Source organism: Schistocerca cancellata, chromosome 5 (assembly GCF_023864275.1).
Source record: "Schistocerca cancellata isolate TAMUIC-IGC-003103 chromosome 5, iqSchCanc2.1, whole genome shotgun sequence".
NCBI lineage: Eukaryota > Metazoa > Arthropoda > Insecta > Orthoptera > Acrididae > Schistocerca > Schistocerca cancellata.
In genome coordinates, this window is record NC_064630.1 from 691,768,422 (window position 1) to 691,790,325 (window position 21,904).

The window sequence follows — 21,904 nt, forward strand, 5'->3', positions numbered from 1 at the left end:
GGCAGAGACCAAACGTTTCCCTGGTAAACGAGTTGTTTTATATATACCAAGAGCCAAAATTCATAGGAATGCAGATCACGTGAACTTACAGAACATGCATCTGGAAAACCTGTAGAGATAGCACGTTCGTGGAAGACTGTATTAAGCAGTGAGCGAGCGACATGGGGTGTGGTTGGTGGTTTGGTTGATTGGGGGAGGGGACCAGGCAGCTAGGTTCAAATGAAATGGCTCTGAGCACTATGGGACTAAACTTCTGAGGTCATCCGTCCTCTAGAACTTAGAACTACTTAAACCTAACTAACCTAAGAACATCACAGACATCCATGCCCGAGGCAGGATTCGAACCTGCGACCGCAGCGGTCGCGCGGTTCCAGACTGTAGTGCCTGAAACCGCTCGGCCACACAGGCCGGCCAGACAGCGAGGTCTTACGTCCCATCGGATTATGGAAGGATGGGGAAGGAAGTCGACCGTGCCCTTTCAAAGGAATCATCCCGGCATTTGCCTGCGGCGATTTAGGGAAATCATGGAAAACCTCAAACAGGATGGCCGGGCGCGGGTTTGAATCGTCGTCCTCCCGAATGCGAGTCCAGTGTGCTAATCACTGCGCCACCTCGCTCGATCATGAGGTGTGACCCCACTTCATATGAAAATAGTGGCTTCCGCATAGTTGCGCTCTTTCAGTTCAGGAATCACAATCTGCACAAGCAGGTCTCGATAACGTGCAGACATCACGTTAGACATGGCAGGCCCTCTGAGTGTTTTCTGTTCGAAGAAGAACGGACCGGGATTAAAGGTGATTGTGTATCCACAACATACAGTTAAAAACAGCAAGCGCAACGGTTCTTCGTACACAATACGCGGTTTAAAAGTACACGAAAATCGGCAGTTTTGGTATTCACTTCCCCCCGTACTGTAAAATGTGACTCGTCACTCCATAGAATAGTGCCCGACCACAAACCGTCTACTTCGATCCGTACCAGAAAACAAAGAGTAAATTCAAAACGTTGCTGCGGATCATGAGAATTCGGTTCCTGCACTATCTGGATCTTGTGCGTGTACCAATGTAAAACGGGCCGCAAAAGTGTTTATAGTGTTCAGCATGGAATGGATATTTTCGTGACGCTACGCGAGTCTAGCTCTACCCGGGCCACCTACTTCATGGTCAGTTACAGCAGCAGCAACATCGTCAGTAACTTCAACCGAGATAGGATGCCTTCCTCTTCCAGATGCCACACCTTGTTTCCTTAACATCTTCTTTAAATAGTTTATGACATCGGGTCTCTCGTGAGATCTTTCCGTCGGCGGAATTCTCGCAATGCAGCACTGTAATTGCTGCCGTTCACATAAAACAGGTTCACCAACGGAGTTGGTCCTTCTTCTCAATAACCGTACTGTTCACTCACGTTATGGCCTGTCAATTGACAGCGTTGGCGTCATGCCGTCATACAAACAGTCTACAACGCTAGATTTGCACCTCGTGACTAAAACTGGAACTAATTATTTTCCAGCGTAAGTCGGTTCCACAGTATCACATTAGCATATCTACCACGTTTCGCTGCCATACGATAATTACAGCCGACACTGCATCTCCATGAGTAGTTCTACTTTAATTATAACCACCTGGTACACAGATCGTAGAGGATACTTGTGATACTACCATTTACTCTTTGAACCTTGAACTTACAACAGACAGTCACAACATCTAAATTATCAACTTGAAGTAATGCGGAGTCTGTGGCGCAGGACCGTGGTCGCACTATCGGCTTGATTACCAGTGGAGCGCTGTCTTCCTAATCACCGCGGCACCAGGAAGTGGAAGGGTGGCGAGCTTCTCCCCCTGCCCGCATTTTGCCCCTGGTTAAGGTCCTCGGTACTCATTTTAACTGCATGACGAGTGGATCTAGGGCCATCCTGGAGAGACTTGTGCAAGGAAATTCCTCCGCCCCTAGCCGGGATTCAACTCGCGACCTCCAACGGCTCTAACCGCTAATCTACAAAAGCAATTGGAAATAACAAACTTGTTCGATTAAATTTTGTTTGAAACTTCCTGTAAGACAAAAAGTGTGCGTGAGAGCGGGAGTCAAACCCACGATCTTTTCCTTACTGACAGAGCTAGCGCAGCACGAAATATCAGTTGCCCTCATAGTACCTCTTCTTCTACCTTCCGAACTTCACATAAGTCCTCCTGCATACCTCGCAAGGTTAGTACTCAAGTAAAGAGGGATATTGATGGGCCCCTAGACAAACTTTCTTTCCAGAGTGGTAGTCCTGCGAGATATGTAGCAGAAATTCTGTCGTTTGGAAAGCAGGAGAAGTACTCCAAGGGTGGATGCAGAATCGTGACGGAATATCTCAGTTTCTAAAGCAATGCCCCGCGGAAGGCAAAGATCTTAGTTTCTAGTCCCGGTGCGGCACACCGTTTTAAACCACAAGGATATTTCAAATCAGCGCACACATCACTCCAGAGCGATTATTCATTATGGAATTTTAATTTCTTTGAAGATACATGTCTGCGGTCATGGAATACATTCACATCCCCTCGCTCCAGTGTGCCACTAGAAGTGCCAAACAAAAAGATAAAGTCCCTTTATTTTCCCGCTTTTGAAGTGACAAAGCTGCAAGTATACATACTGCATTTGTGCGTGGATCCATGCAGCTTCGTCACCTGCATTTTTGCATGTGTACAGAAACAATTTCCAGTCATAAGACACATTGCTCATGTTGCGCAGCTACTTCCAGTACAGTCAAACACGTCTAAAATGACGAAGATGGAGATGATCAATCAGCTGTTTGCGAAAAGCCGCATTTGTGAAGATCCTAGCGATAGACCGCTGGAGTATCACAGTCAACGCGATAGTGAAAAAAGTGAAAATCGGTCATGGGTCAGATTTCTAGATTTTGGATGACATTCTGGTCGTGGAAAAGGTCGCCGCCCGCTGGCTTCTGCGACTGCTCACACACATTCAAAAAGCTTGCCAAGAAAGTAAACAACGAAAACATTGAACTTAGGTCATAACATTCCTGATTATTTTTGAATGAGTGTGTATCACCAACACCCCTGAGAGAGAGGAACAAAGGAATCAGTGGAAACACTCAACCATAATCGTGAAAGGAGTGTTAAGAATGTTTTGGTCTGCCAGAGCTTCTCGCTCATAAGGAGCATACCGTGGTCTAGGGGCAGCCGGCACGATAGCTCAGCGTGTTCGGTCAGAGGGCTGATTCCACTCTGTAACAAAAAAAAATTATTTATATATATAAATAAATGAACGGATGTCATCTGACGTCCGCCCAGACCAACAGACCAAACGCAACGAACAGTACCGAACAAAATGAAAAAAAGGGTACCGTCCTTGAATAGTAATCAAAACGTTCTTGATCCCGGGTTCGAACCCGCCACTGCTTAAATTTTGATTAATCATCAGCACTGGTAGCCGAAGACTTCCGGCATAAGAAGTCACTCTCATTCTGCCAAAGTGAGGGCGGAACGTTTTAGTGATAGGATAGTTCTTATCAGAGTCGACAGCAAACCATCACCAACAACGATAGTTCAGGTATAGATGAAGACGTCGCGAGCTGAAGATGAGGAGATAAAGAAAGTATAGGAGGATATTGAAAGGGTAATAAAATACGCAAAGGGAGATGAAAATCTAATAGTCATGGGGCACTGGAATGCAGTTGTAGGGAAGGTGTAGAAGAAAAGATTACAGGAGAATATTGGCTTTGAACAAGGAATGAGAGAGGAGAAAGACTAATTGAGTTGTAATAAATTTCAGCTAATAGTAGCGAATACTATGTTCAAGCATCGCAGGAGGAGGATACTGGAAGATTTCATTAGATTACATCATAGTCAGACAGAGTTTCCGAAATCAGATATTGGATTGTAAGGCTTAACCAGGAGCAGATATAAACGAAAATCGCAATGTAGTAGTGATGAAGAGTAGGCTCAAGTTAAGAGATTGGTCAGGAATAATCAATACGCAAAGAGGTGGGATACGGAAGTACCGAGGAATGTCGGGATATGCTTGAAGTTCTCTAAGGCTAAAGATACAGCAGTAACGAATAGCTCAGTAGGCAGTACAGTTGAATTGGAATGACATCTCTAAAAATGGCCATCACAGAAGTTGGAAAGAAAAGCATAGGTACCAAGAAGGTAACTGCGAAGAGATTCCGGCGGGGTCAGGGATTTTCTCTGGCTCGTGATGGCTGGGTGTTGTGTGATGTCCTTAGGTTAGTTAGGTTTAAGTAGTTCTAAGTTCTAGGGGACTGATGACCATAGATGTTAAGTCCCATAGTGCTCAGAGCCGTTTTTGAACTGCGAAGAAACAATCGATAATAAAAGAAATACTTCAGTTGATCGGCGAAAGAAGCAAGTACAATAATGTTTAGGGAAATGCAAGAATACAGAAATACAAGCCGCTGAGGAATGAAATAAGTAGGATGTGTAGGGAAGCTAAGACGAAATGGCTGCATGAAATATGTGAAGAAGTCGAAAAAGAAATGATTGTCGGAAGGACTCACTCAGCATATAGGAAAATCAAAACAACCTTCGATGAAATTAAAAACAAGGTTGATAACATTAAGAGTGCCACGGGAATTCCACTCTAAATGCAAAGGAGAAAGCGCATAGGTGAAAAGAGTGCATCTATGAAGAGAAAGAGTTGTCTGATGTTGTAGAAGAAGAAACAGCAGTCGATTTAGAAGAGCTAGTGGGATCCAATATTAGAATCAGTATTTAAGAGAACTTTGAAGGATTCAAGATCGAATAAGGCAGAAGAGATAATCATTCCATCAGAATTTCTAACATTATTGTGGAAAATGGCAACAATCCGACTGTTCAGGTTGGTGTGTAGAATGTATGAGTCTAGAGACATACCTTCTGACTTTTGGAAAATATCATCCACACAATTACGTAGACTGAAAGAGCTGACAAGTGCTAGAATTATGGCAGAATCAGCTTGACATCTCATGCATCCAAGTTTCTGACAGAATTAAATACAGAAGAAAGGGAATGAAAGTTGAGGACATGTTAGATGTCGATCAGTTTGGCTATTGGAAAGGTAAAGGCACCAGAGAGGCAATTCTGACGTTGCGGTTGATACTGGGAGCAAGACTAAAGAAAAATCAAGACACGTTCATAGGATTTGTCGACCTCGAAAAAGCGTTCGTCTATGTCAAATTGTGCACGATGTTCGAAATTCTGGGAAAAATAGGGGGAAGATATAGGGAGAGATAACAATGATACCATTCGCTGATGACATTGCTATCCTGACTGAAAGTGAAGAAGAATTACATGATTGCTGATTGGAATGAACAGCCTAATGGGAACAGAATATCGACTGAGAGTTAATACAATAAAGACGAAAGTAATGAGAAGTAGGAGAAATGGGAACAGCGAGAAGACGGCCGTTGTGGCCGAGCGGTTCTAGGCGCTTCAGTCCAGACCCGCGCTGCTGCTACGGTCGCAAGTTCGAATCCTGCCTTGGGCATGGATGTGTGTGATGTCCTTAGATTAGTTAGGTTTGAGTAGTTCTAAGTCTAGGGGACTGATGACCTCAGATGTTAAGTCCCATAGTACTCTGAGCCATTTGAACCATTTTGAACAACGAGAAACTTAACATCAGGATTGATGGTTACGAAGTAGATGAAGTTAAGAAAGTCTGCTAACTAGCGAACAAAATAACCAATGGCAGACGGAGGATGAAGGACATCAAATGTAGACTAGCACTGGGAGAAAGGGCATTCCTGGCCAAGATAAGTCTAATGGTTCCAGCAGGCCTTAAGTTGAGGAAGAAATATCTGAGAATGAACGTTTGGAACACAGCACTGTACAGCAGTGGAACATGGACTGTGGGAAAACCGGAACATAAGAGAATCGAAGCATTTGAGATGTGGTGCTGCAGACGAACGCTGAAAATTTGGTGGACTGATAAGTTAAGGAATGAGGAGGCTCTGCACAGAATCGGAGAGGAAAGGAATGTGTGGAAAACACTGACAAGGAGAAGGGACATGCGTTAAGACACCAGGGGATAACTTACATGGCACTAGAGGGAGATGTTGTGGGCAGAAACTGTAGAGGAAGACAGAGATTAGAGTACATCCAGCAGATAATTCAGGACGTAGGTAGCAAGTGCTACTCTGAGATGAAGAGGTTGGCACAGGAGAGGAATTCGTGGCGGGCCGCATCAAGCCAGTCAGAAGACTGATGTCCATTTACCAAATGTAATACTCTTCAGGCCCAACCCTCTTTCATTTTACCTTGTTTCATTTTATATATTATGCAAAGTTCATTTATATACGCATATAAAGTGACTGAGCATAATGATTTGATCTTTCAATTACTTTTTGTTGTGGAACCCTCTTCTTCCCGCTGTTTTTTTTTCTGTCTTCGGTGATGTTGTCGCCTGGAAGAGCGTTGTACAAGTTCCCGAAAGTGCAGGAAGAATGGACAGTACCAGGCCAGCCTGGCGCTGAGGTTACTGTAGGCTTGGGTTGTTCGCCGGCCGAAGGACTGGCGACTGCAGCCATTACCTCGCGGCCGCTGCTGCACGCTGGCTGGTAGTATGCAACTCTATTTCAGGATCAACATACCACGCCACCCTGGCGCCTTCGCTAATTGTTTTACATTGGAAATGGCTTGTTGGCATGGACTCACCATGTTTGTGTGGGAAATGACGAGGTTCGGGCTACAGAGCCAGCAGGCTTTGTTTTCTGTCCTTCCTAGGACTGTATGTACGGTTCTGCAGGCGCCACAGTTATGCCGCCTTCTTCGCATGCTGCACTGGCATGCTCCCATAAATATACGTTCCCGTATGTGCAATCTGCGAACTCAGTGATTGGTTGCATGGATGTGATGACAGCTCACATCTGCAGGCACCATTTACTCTGGTGGAAAGCTAATTAATTGCAGGGTGTTGTGATGTTTAAAAATATGTATGCTGTGAGCCCAACACACTAGTTTCGGAGGTGCAATTATCGCGGCGTTCGCTGCTCATGCAGGACTGGCAGTTACAGGCTTTTAGCAGACCCAACGTCATTCATTTTGATGGCTGCTTTACAAACGAGGAGCAGATCTCCTGTCGGCTGATGGGGAGACTAGCTTGTGCATCATCCGGAGAGACGGACTCAAAACTTTAAAATTTCGCTGACGCCGTTTTTGGGGGACTTCGATCTGGAGGCCCTTGATCAACCACCGAGCGAGGTGGCGCAGTGGTAGCACACTGTACTCGCATTCTGGAGGACGACGGTTCCATCCCGTCTCCAGCCTAAATCGTTTCAGGGAAATGCCGGGATGGTTCCTTTGAAAGGGCACGGGCGATTTCCTTCCCAATCCTTCCCCAACCCGAGCTTGCGCTCCGTCTCTAATGACCTCGTTGTCGACGGGACGTTAAACATTAACCTAACCTAACCTTGATCGACCAGGTGCGCTGCCGCCCTGATAGCAGCATCGACTACCACCCAAGGCAGCCGTCGCCCTCACGCACGTAGTAATACACAAAACTCTGGCGTTTTGGGAGTTAATGGGTTGCTCAAATGCTCCGCTGTAGTAGACTCGCAAGACAGCAGTACAAATCAGTTGTGCATGCTCCATAGCAGTCTTTCCCGAGTCATCAATCATCGGTGCACACTATTCTAATTATTCATGTCTGATCTCGTTGCTCCTAGGTTGCAAAGCACCTCACAGAGAGCATTTATTAACTGTGGCTAATCTTGTCAATTGTATAGTGTCCGTTTTTATGTTTAAGACTTATTTTCCTTTAATTAAGACTTATGTTCCTTTAATTACCACTCACATGAACTTGTTTGATTTAACTAAATCTCTTTATAGAATGAGATTTTCACTCTGCAGCGGAGTGTGCGCTGATATGAAACTTCCTGGCAGATTAAAACTGTGTGCCCGACCGAGACTCGAGCTCGGGACCTTTGCCTTTCGCGCGCAGGTGCTCTACCATCTCAGCTACCGAAGCACGACTCACGCCCGATACTCACTGCTTTACTTCTGCCAATATCTCGTCTCCTACCTTCCAAACTTTACAGAAGCTCTCCTGCGAACCTTGCAGAACTAGCACTCCTGAAAGAAAGGATATTGCGGAGACATGGCTTAGCCACAGCCTGGGGGAGGTTTCCAGAATGAGATTTTCACTCTGCAGCGGAGTGTGCGCTGATATGAAACTTCCTGGCAGATTAAAACTGTGTGCCCGATCGAGACTCGAACTCGGGACCTTTTTTTTAAATCTCTTTATGATGTCAAGAAATCATGAAATGTCAGCAGTGAAACATAGTTTGCATTCCCATTCCCTGATCACAGATTTCAGGTGATATCAATTAATTTTTCTAACGGCTATAACGTCGCACAAGGCCAACAAGTGAACTCACGTACTGAAATCCTTGCGTAACACTATGTGTGCAGACTCTTGGGGGCAATCGGTACTAATGAGCTCAGCTCAGTTTATTCAGATCGGCCAGCCTCCTGCTGTCCCCCCCCCCCCCCCTCCATCTCACTTCTCACTTACGGGTCACCTTCCACGTCAAAGTAGTATACAACCAAAATCGCCTGGTGATATTATGGACGGTTTTTTGCTGCTTGGCAACGTCTGAGCCGTGGTTGGCTCGTGTTCATCCCATTAATTGTTTGTCATCTTCTATTACGGTGGTGCCGCCTCGTTTTCTTATTCCACTTACTGGCGTCAATAGCTTCCTGCCTTACTTGCTTGTGAGCGGCAGCAGCAGCGCATATCGATAAGTGCACTGTCGTACCATCTCTGGAGCGACCGACAGTATTTCCGGGTCGTCGTGTGTCGAGTGGTCAGTGAGTGGGAGACGCTCCAGCAGTGCAGTCGCGACGGACCAGCAGTCGCGGACGGACCAGCAGTCCAGTCGGTCGGAGCAGCGTGGAGCAGCACGAACCCCCGTCGCGCGGTGTCAACCTGGAGCCGCTGGCGGCGTGCACGCGCGGTTGGAGTGTGAGGTGTTGCTTGCGAGTGTTGCGAAGTCCGTCGCCCAACGATCTTGGACATGAAAGTTGAGTCCTCACTTAACTTACTATCGAGCCTCAGCTGTTTACATTTCTTCGTTTGATCCTGGTTGTCGCTTTTGGGACATTCCCGTGAACAACAACCTGTGTTCGAATTCAGCCGTCTTCCTGTGAAATTTAACTTTATTTATTCCCTGTTATGGAAGTTCACCGGCGGTATCTTCTGCCTTGTGGCCGTTGACCTTCCGGTTACCTGCCCTGGTCGTTGACGTACTTTTCGGCAGTGTATTTTCCTCCTTGTGTTGTTACTATCCAGCGTGTAGTTCGACAGCTGGGGTGTTGTTGGTCGTTGTGGGCGCCAATATTCTGTGTGTCGTGTATTGAAATCTTGTGGTCGTTTTGCTGGTTGCGTGGAGCGGAACTGATATGGTTGATTGGTCGGTCGGCTGTCTGTCGGTTGGGTTGCCTCCAGATTAAGAAGTCTTTGGACAGACTGCCTGTCTTATCTAAACGGGCGTTAGTGTTACAATCCCAGGCCGACCCTTCTGAGTGCCGTTCCTTGTGTGTTATGTAGTAATTTCCCTGTTTGGATTTTAGTTATTTGGTTGATGTGTGGCCTTCAGCCGAGTATTAATATCTCTTAAATTAATGTCCTTGTCTTGCCCTTAAGGCATGAGATTGTTATTCTTTATTTATATGAAAGGTTTCAAGATACGGCATTCTGTCCTTTAAAATTGAAACTCTTCTTTCTAGGGCTTAAGCTGTTAAATTATTTGTTGGTGAGCGGCCTTCAGCCGAGTTTTAATATATTTTATATTAATCTTCTTCTCTTCCCCTTAAGACTTAATATTGTTATTATTTTGAATGGGGCCTTCAGCCCAGTTTGCATGAAATATTTTAAGATAAGGCCTTCTGCCCTTTGATTGAAACTCCTCTTATTGCTTAATCTGCGACCTGCAGCCTAGTTCCATTAAAATTAAATTGCTAAGTTCTTCAGCCGATTAGATTGAAGATTTAGAAATATTCTTGGGTGAAACCTCCAGAACAACCTTGTATTTCAATTTTGTTTAATCCTTGTGTCTTGGATTTTGAACGTGACCTTCAGCAGATCTAAAGTTAATCAAAGGAGGTCGATTAGTGTTGAGTGTTTTGCGTCTTTGTTGTAATATTGTGCGTTGATAAATAAAGTTTGTATGTTGAGTGCAACTGACAGGAACTCATTTTGGCCCCTTTCCACCATCTAATCCGCTCTGTCCTGTTAGCCCAGGCATTTCACGCCCTAGTCATTCCTTTACTGAAAACAGACATGCGGCTTCCTTCAGATACCATATCGTGTCAGTAAGTGCAGAAATCATTTTTGGAGACAAATCGCCCCATAAACAGCACTCACGGCTGTATATTAAGGCACATTCCATGTTTTTATCACCGTGTCAGCAACCAGCATTACCCTTTGAAACAGTCATGTAACCTCCTGTGTACCATCTGAAGATGAGCCTGAGAAAGTCCGAAACCCTTTTTTTTGCGCATTAGATAACTATTTTAGAAAAATTGACTGGTAGCACTGTTCTTTATTTATGTACGTAATAAAAGATCATAACGTGTAAAGATGCCAACATTAAATAATTAGGGCTCAGTAAACGTGAAACTTACATCTACAGAAGTAAAAAAGTGAGTCATACTGTACTAATTACGTTGGTGTCACACAGAAACGGAAAACGAAGTAAATGTGATTCATTTCAGCAATGTGTATCGACCCTGACTTTCCTTAACTCCATCTGCTACACATTTGAGTACACAAGGTTAACTTGCATTATGCCTTCAGAGTAGATCAGAACAACGTTCAAACAGAAATAAATCTGGTAGAACATCGCCCCCCCCCCCCCCAGCATACTTTCCACGAACGCTTGTCAGATACAGGTGATTGACATATAACTGATATGCCCTATCAGCTGATTCAGAGGTCATATCCATACCAAACGATAACTGAGCAGCGATAGTTTCTACATACAAAGGACACTGCTGCATTTATAAATTTTACCCACCTTTCTTGCAGAAGCTCTAAATAAAGAAATCTATACGCCCTTAATGTAAAATCTCTTATGTATTACACTTACGAACCTACAGCGTGAGTTAACCTGCTACAATGTACTACAGTATACAGAGATATTCTCTAACCACATGAAACCTCAATTATGGTAACTACAGGTATATACAGAAACATACGTTTTACTTAGACAACAAGAAACAACCAAAGTTAATGCGACATTTAGCATCTGTATGGGGATAATTGGTAGTCGGTAGTGCGAAATATGTTTTTGCTATCATTACGTTTATTGTGTTGTCAGCTGCCCGTAGTTGACAGTACCTTTTAGATGAGCACCAACGGCGATGGTGTGGTGGACGTATAATAATCTTACACACATATAATTACAAAACATATTACACAAATATATCGTAAGTGAAGCTGATGTCAACACAAAGGTTTGAACACTGCAGTGCTACGCTAGGCAGTGTGGTACTGGAAGTGATACGCTCTTGCCTTCTTTAGACCTTCGAAATGACTTATTCAAGTGTACAGGAGGACCTATAGTTTAACATCGATCCCGAACCACGGCGAAACATTGTAAGTCACATTACCAAAACACTATCAGGCGTCGAAAAAGAGATCAGTGAAAAAAATACTAGAACGGCCTGGAGGTCGGATCTAGGAAGCATAAAGTATCATAGTTGATACAGTGTTTCGAATTGTGTACATGTTCCCTTTGCTTTCCTCTCAGGCTCTTTCTCAGTAATTCAGTTTATGATCAACACGAAATGAATAAAAGGAGAAATTAAATATTTTACCCACAGAATGGCTTCTAAGGGCGCGCCAAGTCCTAGAATCACAACACTCAAAGAAAAAGTGGAATAGAAATTCAAATTTATAAAAAAAACTACTAAGTTCCATAGTATCGTGAAAGTAGATGGACATGTAAAATACAACACCGACACAATCAGAGAGAGAAGTTCGACACCAGACTCGGAACTAACGTAGGAAGTTTTGTCACTATCACCGAACCTTAAGTAGCTTTGGGCCTGGCTAGTACTTGGATGGGTGACTATTTGGAAAAACCGTGTACCGTTGGTTTTAATGACGCGCAAGTCACGGAAGTGGCGTCTGAATGAAACACTTGCAGGAGGCTGTGGTGCCACACGAGTGTGCTACTAACGTGTGAACGTAAGCTCACTGAGCAAAACAGAGGTCACCCTATAAAAGGGTCATATTGTTCCCTTTCGAGTGCTATGGATAGTCTAGTCCTGATATCATGCGGTCAGGCTACCCTCTTCAACTAACGTAGAACTTTGCATTGAAGTGCTAGGTTACGTACCAATGGGTTGTATGAAATCCATGCACACATGAGCCAACGTGGAGTCGTGGTAGAAAGTAGGTGGTATGTTTGGACTTAAGTGTGCCTACACCGTAAATATAGTTGTGTAATATGTTTTTGTATCAACATGGACTGCCCAAGATCTCTACAAGGAATGCTGTATAACTCGGCCGTCGTGTAACACGACCTAAGAACAGTGGTTGTAAAAAAATGTTCTAGCCAACAGCGACTCGAAAGGTATATTACGTCTTGTCAATAACAGTCGTTAGAAACCCGATAGGAATTGCTCCTGGCAACAAATGAATGTCCATCTGAGTCTACGTTAAGAAGGAAACTGAATGCAATCCACATTTTGAGTCGAGTACATCATAAAATGCCGTTGCTTACAACGGCATATAAAAGTAGCGTTTTCGACGAACCAAATAACAAAGAAAAAAAATGGTTCAAATGGCTCTGAGCACTATGGGACTCAACTGCTGTGGTCATAAGTCCCCTAGAACTTAGAACTACTTAAACTTAACTAACCTAAGGACATCACACACATCCATGCCCAAGGCAGGATTCGAACCTGCGACCGTAGCGGTCGTGCGGTTCCAGACTGTAGCGCCGTTAACCGCTCGGCCACTCCGGCCGGCCAATAACAAAGAAACTGGACAGTAACAGACTGGGGGTGCGGGGGTGGTGGGCTGGATTTGTCGTGGTTATAGAGTTGTCTGAAGAGTCGCGATTTTGCCTCTCTACTTATGATACGATGCGTCGACTGCAGTGACGACTCTTGAAGTGGTTGGTTGGTTGGTGGTTGGTTGGGGGAGAGGACTAAACAACGAGCTCTTCGGTCCCATAGAATGAGGAAGGATGGGGTAGTAAACCGGCCATGCCCTTCCGCAGGAACCACCCCGACCTTTGCCTGAAGCGATTTAGGGAAATCACGGAAAACCTAAAAGAGGTTGGCCAGACGGGGGTTTGAACCGTCGTCCTCCTGAATGAGAATCCAGTGAGCAAACCACTGCGCCACCTATCTTGGTAATGATGTGTTTAATTCGCAGTGTGTGGAAGTTGTAGTTCATGTCGTAAGCAGTTCGTTTGTACCTTTTAAAAGTTTTTCGTATCGTGGGGCTCACGCATTCATTTTAACATGAACATAAACCGTGATGTTTATTTCAACATTCACAGTGACCAAACGTTGCCATTCCTTCCACATCATCATTACGAGAACGCTGTGTACACTCTCGTGTTCCAAGACGACAAAAGCTGCTTTCACAGGGATGCACACGTATGTTCCTTGTTTAACATATTCTCGGATACCCTATGGGTCTTCTACTGGCCCGCTAAACTACGCAATCTATGTCCCATTGAAAATGTTATGGACTGTCTGCAGTAATGACTGGAACGTACCAATCGACATCTTTTCAATTATGTTAGTCTACTGGAGTTAGTTATTAATGAGAGGTGAAACGTTATGGAGCTAGTTTGGTGAGTGATCAGGTTTCCAGACTGATATTTTCCCTCTGCAACGAAATGCGCGCTGATATGAAACTTCCTGACAGATTAAAACTGTGTGCCGGACCGAGACTCGAAATCGGGACCTTTGCCTTTTGCGGGCAAGTGCTCTACCATCTGAGCTACCGAAGCACGACTCACGCCCCGTCCTCACACCTTTACTTTTGCCAGTACCTCGTCTCCTACCTTCCAAACTTTACAGAAGCTCTACTGTGAACCTTGCAGAACTAGCACTCCTGAAAGAAAGGATATTGCGGAGACATGGCTTAGCCACAGCCTGGTGGATGTTTCCAGAATGGGAGGTACTGGCAGAAGTAAAGCTGTGAGGACGGGGCGTGAGTCGTGCTTCGGTAGCTCAGATGGTAGAGCACTTGCCCGCGAAAGGCAAAGGTCCCTAGTTCGAGTCGCGGTCCGTCACACAGTTTTAATCTGCTAGGAAGTTCCATATCAGCGCACACTCCGCTGCAGAGTGGAAATCTCATTCTGGAAACATCCCCTAGGCTGTGGCTAAGCCATGTCTCCGCAATATCCTTTCTTTCAGGAGTGCCAGTTCTGCAAGGTTCGCAGGAGAGCTTCTGTAAAGTTTGGACGGTGGGAGACGAGGTACTGGCAGAAGTAAAGCGTGAGAACTGGGCGTGAGTCGTGCTTCGGTAGCTCGGATGGTAGAGCACTTGCCGGCAAAAGGCAAAGGTCCTGAGTTCGAGTCTCGGTCCGGCACACAGTTTTAATGTGCCAGGAAGTTTCGACTGATAAGTTGTCGAATCAAATGAAGTGATGCATTTTCAATAAATTTACTTAACGATATGATCACTCATCAAAAACAATAAGAACTCTTAGCACTCCTGTATTCCAGGCGGACACTTTAGAGAAGCAATTTACATCCTATTACCTTTTGCACTATGACAAACACAAAATAATAAATGTACAAGTAACCAATTATAGCTATTAGCCGCCTTAAAAGGCAACGGAATAAAGAAACACACTAATTAAATAACCGCCTTCACCCGGTCCTATGTGTGTAAGTACAATTATTGAAATAGTTAGAATTAGTAGTTCGCCTTAGTCGGCAACCAAGATAAGCAAAATTTAAAAAAATAGCATCTGCCACCTAACCGTGTGATCAGTCAGATTAAATTACCAAAACAAAGAGCATCACAACTTAACTATCCATTGCAGGTGTCCAACTACGTTTCATATGAGTTACCAAAACTCAGAAAGTAGCTCTTGAACAGAAACGTTTAGGAGACAAGGCGCTCCACTAGGCTATTTTTTATCATTAAATTCTTTAGAAATGTTAAGGCCCATAAACAGTAGGAGGTCGCTTGATATACAACCAAATGTCTTTGCGCTTTTAAAAATACTACTTCGACAACCACAAAGAATTAAACCTGAACACATAATACACAATTCAGATCAAATACTGAGTCTTCAGACAGTAAAACAAAAGTAACACCGGCCAGTGTGGCCGTGCGGTTCTAGGCGCTTCAGTCTGGAACCGCGTGACCGCTACTGTCGCAGGTTCGAATCCTGCCTGAGGCATGGATGTGTGTGATGTCCTTAAGTAAGTTCGGTTTAAGTAGTTCTAAGTTCTAGGGGACTGATGACCTCAGATGTTAAGTCCCATAGTGCTCAGCGCCATTTGAACTATTTGAACAAAAATAACGACTACACCAAAAAGCGACCAACAAACGACCACCAGAATGAGAGGACACAAGAATGAAAATATAAATGCCAGTTAATGTCAAAGTTTTAGAGAACAACTCGAAAGCCAAGTAAGGATAAACGTGAGCAGTAGTTCTGTCAGTGCCACCGGCATCCCTCAGTTTTATATTGAATGTAAAACACAGATTACGAATAAACAATGTCCACTCTCCAGCCTACTGGGCGTCTACTAAAAAGGCAACCCTCCGCAAAATGTGAACCAGATCTTCATTAAAATTTAACAGGGGGCAACACTTGCTTATTCCATGAACAGAATATAATCAGCGCACCCTCACAGGTCGCGGGTTCACGATGTTACAGCGCAGTGTGTCGCGATAACCAGGTTGGTTGGTTGGTTGTTTCGGGGAAGGAGACCAGACAGCGAGGTCATCGGTCTCATCGGATTAGGGAAGGACGGGGAAGGAAGTCGGCCGTGCCCTTTGAAAGGAACCATCCCGGCATTTGCCTGGAGCGATTTAGGGAAATCACGGAAAACCTAAATCAGGATGGCCGGACGCGGGATTGAACCGTCGTCCTCCCGAATGCGAGTCCAGCGTCTAACCACTGCGCCACCTCGCTCGGGCGATAACCAGGGTAGCAGAATTCTACAATAGGAATCAGGTATCTTCCAAAAGTCTTTCTCTGCCAACCGATGGCTGAAAAGCAGATGCTCACTATAGTATCAGTATTATTCCTAGATGAAATGAAAACTGCCACAAGCCTCCTGTCCACCAGACAAGATAGAGTATTCAGGTACCCCGTCTGCAACCAGCAACATTCCACTGCCCTAGCAAACCACTAGCGTGCCGGCCCTGTTAACGGTCAACACGTCCGTGTTGATTCCCAAAGCGCACCCAAGTGCCGAACTCGTCCCCCGGTCGTTACACGAAGCCAAATGGTTGAAATGGCTCTAAGCATTATGGGACTCAACATATGAGGTCATCAGTCCGCTAGACTTAGAACTACTTAAACCTAACTAACCTAAGGGCATCACACACATCCATGCCCGAGCCAGCATTCGAACCTGCGACCGTAGCAGCATTGCATTTCCGAATTGAAGCTCCTAGAACCGCTCGGCCACATCGGCCGGCTACACGGAGCAGATAAGCTCTCGACCATATAACCCACTCTACTTCGTGAAGCTACACGGAGCCGTCAGCAAAATGTCGCTCACCAGTCGCAGTACTGCAGGTGGGACCCCATCAACCTCCTCCCGCAGCTCATGCGCGAGGCCATATCCTCATGAAGCGCAACGTCGCAACCCCCTAGTGGGACGCCCGAGTCGCAGTTAACAGGCAACGGGCGCAAGTCTTCACACTACAGGGGCAGATAACGATTAAAGCCCTCGCACTGCTCAAGTGGCTTCAGCTGTATATGACATTCCTGAAGCAACTTACAGACTCCGTGCCTCGTCGAGGACATTATCAAGGCTAGAGAAGTTGTTACACAACTGGGGCTGCAGATTTTCTGCAGTGTTCTTATCGTAGTACTCGAAACAGAGTTTGATAGACAGTATCTCGAGAACTTAACCTGTTTAGTGGATGAAAGGTTTATTTCTTGCACAAGAGGCGCCTTGCTTACTGAGTGGATTATCAGATGTGACTCTTCCTCCAAGTCGGGCTATGGTTGGCAGTGCCCCATTTTTGTCCTGTCACAGATATGCTAATTCGACGACTGGCATAACTCGTTCCGCCCTCTGATAAGCTCGCAGAGGTGTCGCGAGACAGCCACGAGGCGGGGGTGGAGTCGGGCGGATGCAGACCGGCGTATTTCGTAAACTTTTCTCCGGCAGATAAGCTCTCGACGACGAGCGCTCCTTATCTCGGCATCCGACGATATAGCCCACTCTGCTTCGTGAAGCATACGCCTCGCGGACGTCCCGCCCTGGTGCCTGCGCTGCTACGAAATGACGGAGATACAACCGAAACGGCAGAGTGGAAAATCGCCGCGGAGTTCTGTATTCCACGTTGGCAACACTGCAAAAGCTTTTTTTGTGTACTACGAATAAAAACGACGCCAGGACAGCAATGCAAATCCCCTTCAGCTAGTTGGTGCCTCCATCACCTCCGCAGGCCTTAACTGACGACACGGAAGAGAAAAGTGACTTGTCAATTGAAATGTGACAAGACGTGCAAGACGTGTGTATTTGTAATTATCATTACACAGTATTTACGTTAGCTTACCTGTATATTTTGAAACGTCCCCTTAGAAAAAATATGAGTTACTCTGCTGGTAAACTTCTTACGTTATTTGATTTTCAAACAGCTGAGCAAAACTGAACGTACTCAGACATTTCTCTCTTTACTAATTCTGATCAACACTAAACTGACACACAATATCTTCAGCGCAACGCAATCTGACTTTTAATAATCCCTACAAAAGAATGGCCCTGACTAACAATAACCTATACCTTTCATGAATAACTTACCTCACAAAAATCTTAGTTACTCGATCTACTGCAATATAGTGAGCGCCAATACTGCCAGCTAAATAAAAGATTCTAACTACTGAGGGTACTAACTACTGATAGGTATAGTTAGCAAATGAAAGATTTTGATAGAGAACAAACAATGTATTTACTTTAATAGTCTTCAAAAGTCATAATATATATTTATCATTTGTGACATCCAGTTTGGCAAATTTCCTTTTTCTGACGGACACATGTCCAGCTCGTCCGACCATATTAACATCCACCACTGCTAGCGGCTCACCTCCACCTACACAACGCTATGCGCTGTTCACATCCAACTGCCCAACACTGTAATACAGGATATGCCAACAATGCCAACCAGCCACAGACTGCACACAGCACAGTCAGTGATTTTCATACAGAGCGCTACGCGGCGTTACCAACATAAAATCCTAAACAGCCTACTTACAAACTTCCTGGCATATTAAAACTGTGTGCCGGGCCGAGACTCGAACTCGGGACCTTTGCCTTTCGCGGGCAAGTGCTCTACCAACTGAGCTACCCAAGCACGACTCACGCCCCGTCCTCACAGCTTTACTTCTTCCAGTACCTCGCCTCCTACCTTCCAAACTTCGCAGCAGCTCTCCTGCGAACCTTGCAGAACTAGCACTCCTGAAAGAAAGGATATTGCTGAGACATGGCTTAGTCACAGCCTGGGGGATGTTTCCAGAAGGAGATTTTCACTCTGCAGCGGAGTGTGCGCTGATATGAAACTTCCTGGCAGATTAAAACTGTGTGCCGGGCCGAGACTCGAAATGCAAAGGTCCCGAGTTCGAGTCTCGCCCCGGCACACAGTTTTAATCTGCCAGGAAGTTTCGTATCAGCGCACACTCCGCTGCAGAGTGAAAATCTCATTCCAGCCTACTTACAATTTTTAATTGGTGCATTTCTTTCATCAGAGATGATTAAGTCTAGTTCCTCTCTTAATACGTATGTCTTGACATCATCATCTTGTCAAAACTATAGTACCGTTTAGTTAATACGTGAACTCTTCTTCTGTCTCCGAGTTTCCTACACCGTGCGGCGTCTTTAACATCAAACTTCACATCTTCGTCTGTGTCGCCAGCCCACTTCTTGCGTACCTCTGTGCCGCATAGCACGCCTCACTCCATCGTTTTAGTGTGGCTGGAGGCCTTTTTTTCTGTGTCGTGGCGATCTCCAGTGCTCCTATTTTTAAGGGCATTCTTATAAGATGGCCATAGTACGTTAAGGATTAGTTTTCAATTGTATGTACGATATCCTGAGTAACTCCCACCTGTTCTCGTAGCACTTCATTTCTTATTTGGTTTCTCCCTTTTTCTTCAAAAAAAGGAGAACTGCACTTCAGTTTCCTTTAATTTCTTCTCATTTATCTTGGAGAGTTTCCGCAGTTCATCATCACAGAGAGCAGTGCTCTCAGTTATTGTCTCGCAAATCATTCTTTAAAATTTGTTGACTTATTTTTATTCTGAACAATGGAATGTTGCTGCTTGATTGCCATTCTTCTCTTTCTTATTCTGTGCTTTATTTCCTCGTTGCTTCCACCCTTGCCCAAGTGAGTGTCCTCAAATATTTACGTGATCGACTAAACTATGGATCCGTCACCCGCAATACTTATACCTCCGACAACCAAATATTTAGTGCAATTTTGTCATATGGTGACATGGTTGGAAACTGTGGCTGTTATCAGAAGACAAATGTTGATGATGTCGAGATAGCAACCAGCCACAAATTTATTTTAAGTTCCTTTACTGAAAAGGTACCGTTACCGGTTTAGTATCATTACAATTCATCGTCACATGGCTTTCATTAGAACATGTGGTGCGTTTTTTATTGATTAGTTGTCCTAAAATATAAATAATACATAATTAAAGGCACGCTCCACAGATGGTTTCGTTACAGATTTGCATTGGGATGTGTCTTACGTGACGTACCTGCCATTTAGTTCCCAATCGCAGCGTAATTAAAACCGGCTTCCTACATAATAATTTTTTATACAGAACTGTTCGGTATTGTTATAACTTCTGCTAAACAGTTATGATAGTTTCCAGTATCCCTTATTTTATCTAAGATGTGATGATGTGTCAATTGTTCCTCGGATCCTATGTAGAAGTTCTGGATCTTCACCATGAATACCGCCTTGATACCCTCAAGGAAATATTCGAAAAACACGCCACACGACTACACAGGAACTCGAGACACTCGAACAATTCTTTCATCCTCGCTCTGGGAAACTACGATCACAACCATAGGTGGAAGCACAAGAGGCCAAAGACACTACTAGCTAGGGCATAGCCACTTATGTTAAACTAACATACACTAACAAGCGACAAACGTCGGCAAGCCCCTGCATATCAGCAACACTGACTGGTACTTACCAGCTGCTATTAAAGCCGACCAAAAGGCCACAGCAGGGACACCGACGAGCTCGCCCACTGACGCACAAACAATCCGCCAACATCACCCCACACTGTGCATCCGATATACGACCTATCGGACACAAAAACGATAATAAACCTAACTGTAGCAGGTTGCTGACGCTGAACGAGAGCTCTGCATAGGCACCCAGCGGCAGCCTTCGGGCAACACAACCGCACAACGTCAAAGGTATCGACATGCATGATACCCACTACTTACAAAGCCTACCCTTGCACGACCTATCGCAGCCAGCAATACATCCGCTACTGCTCTTACCACCCGACCTAACTATCGCAGAGGTTTTTTTCCCTTGGCTCTTGCCTTGGAACTTTTTTTCCTCTGCCCTTCAAACCGCTACCCTTCGCTCGACTTTGACCCAAACTATCTCCAGATGAGCGCCTATAAATGGTTAACCTTAACCAGACGTACGCAAACATCGCAGTATCCACATCCTGCGGCACCTCACTTTAGTGAAAACGAACCTTTATGCAGAGATGGCAGTAGACCTATTGAGTTGGCCATCATGCCGGTATGGGCGTGGATGGGTTCCGCCTCTTTTTTTAAAAAAAAAAATGTAGTAGTCCGGTCGAGGTGCAGTTATATGGACTTCATTCCCTTGTCGCAGATTTATTTTTCTGTAAGGCTCTTTCGGGACGCAATTTGAAACAATTTCTGATACGCATTTCTTCTGTTTTGTAACTCACTTATTATCTCACTTCAAGGAAGTATACACTTTTATCATTAACTTCAGAACAGAACGCACTACCCTGTTTATAGATAATACGGGTGACCTTGCCTCTCATCTCCATACTACCCCGCTAACTGGCAACTCACGACTGACAGTCCGTGACGTCTGCATAGTCTCACCAAGAAGAGCTCAGGCCAGAGATAAACCTATCTTATTGAAAGACTACTCGTAACTCGCAGTTTGGTCCCATAGGAAGTTACCACAAATTTCCAAATTTTCCAAAACTGTCCTTTAATTCATATAAACCGGAGTTAAAATTACCAATCAAATCTGAATAATTAGTTCCCATTGATAAATGAGATTTGTATCATTACTGAAGATTTCAAATGCTCAATTAACACAGTTAACCCTTTTATACTGAACTGTCACTCTGGAAGCAAATTAAACTGAGCTACAAGTGACAGGTGTGCAGCAGGTCACGTTAGCCAAACAAAGGAGCCCACACCTAGGAGGATTCCCGGAAGGCACTCGCCGGCAGCTGCCTTGGTCAATGCCACTCGACCAACCGGCCTTTTTCTCTGAGGAACTGCCGCTGGGCACCAGTCACTGAAGTCACGATACGGACACAATCTCCTATAGGGCCGCCAACAGAGTCTGTTTTACAATTTGAACGTGGGAGGAGGAGAAATGCTGTTTCTTGCTAGGTCTGGAAGGAAGCTTTTCGTGAAGATAATACAGTAAACAGGGCTTTGTTCGAATCACATTGACCTTACTTATTGAAATGTGGGCTGATAACCCATAGTTAGGC

The 21,904-nt window shown here is 44.8% G+C and overlaps 1 non-coding gene across 1 annotated transcript; it reads right to left on the reverse strand.

Annotated features, from left to right (window-relative positions):
- Window positions 1-18,445: 18,445 nt before the first annotated feature.
- On the reverse strand, window positions 18,446-18,520 carry Trnas-cga (transfer RNA serine (anticodon CGA)). The gene has a single exon. It is a non-coding gene; the product is annotated as a tRNA-Ser (tRNA).
- Window positions 18,521-21,904: the final 3,384 nt, after the last annotated feature.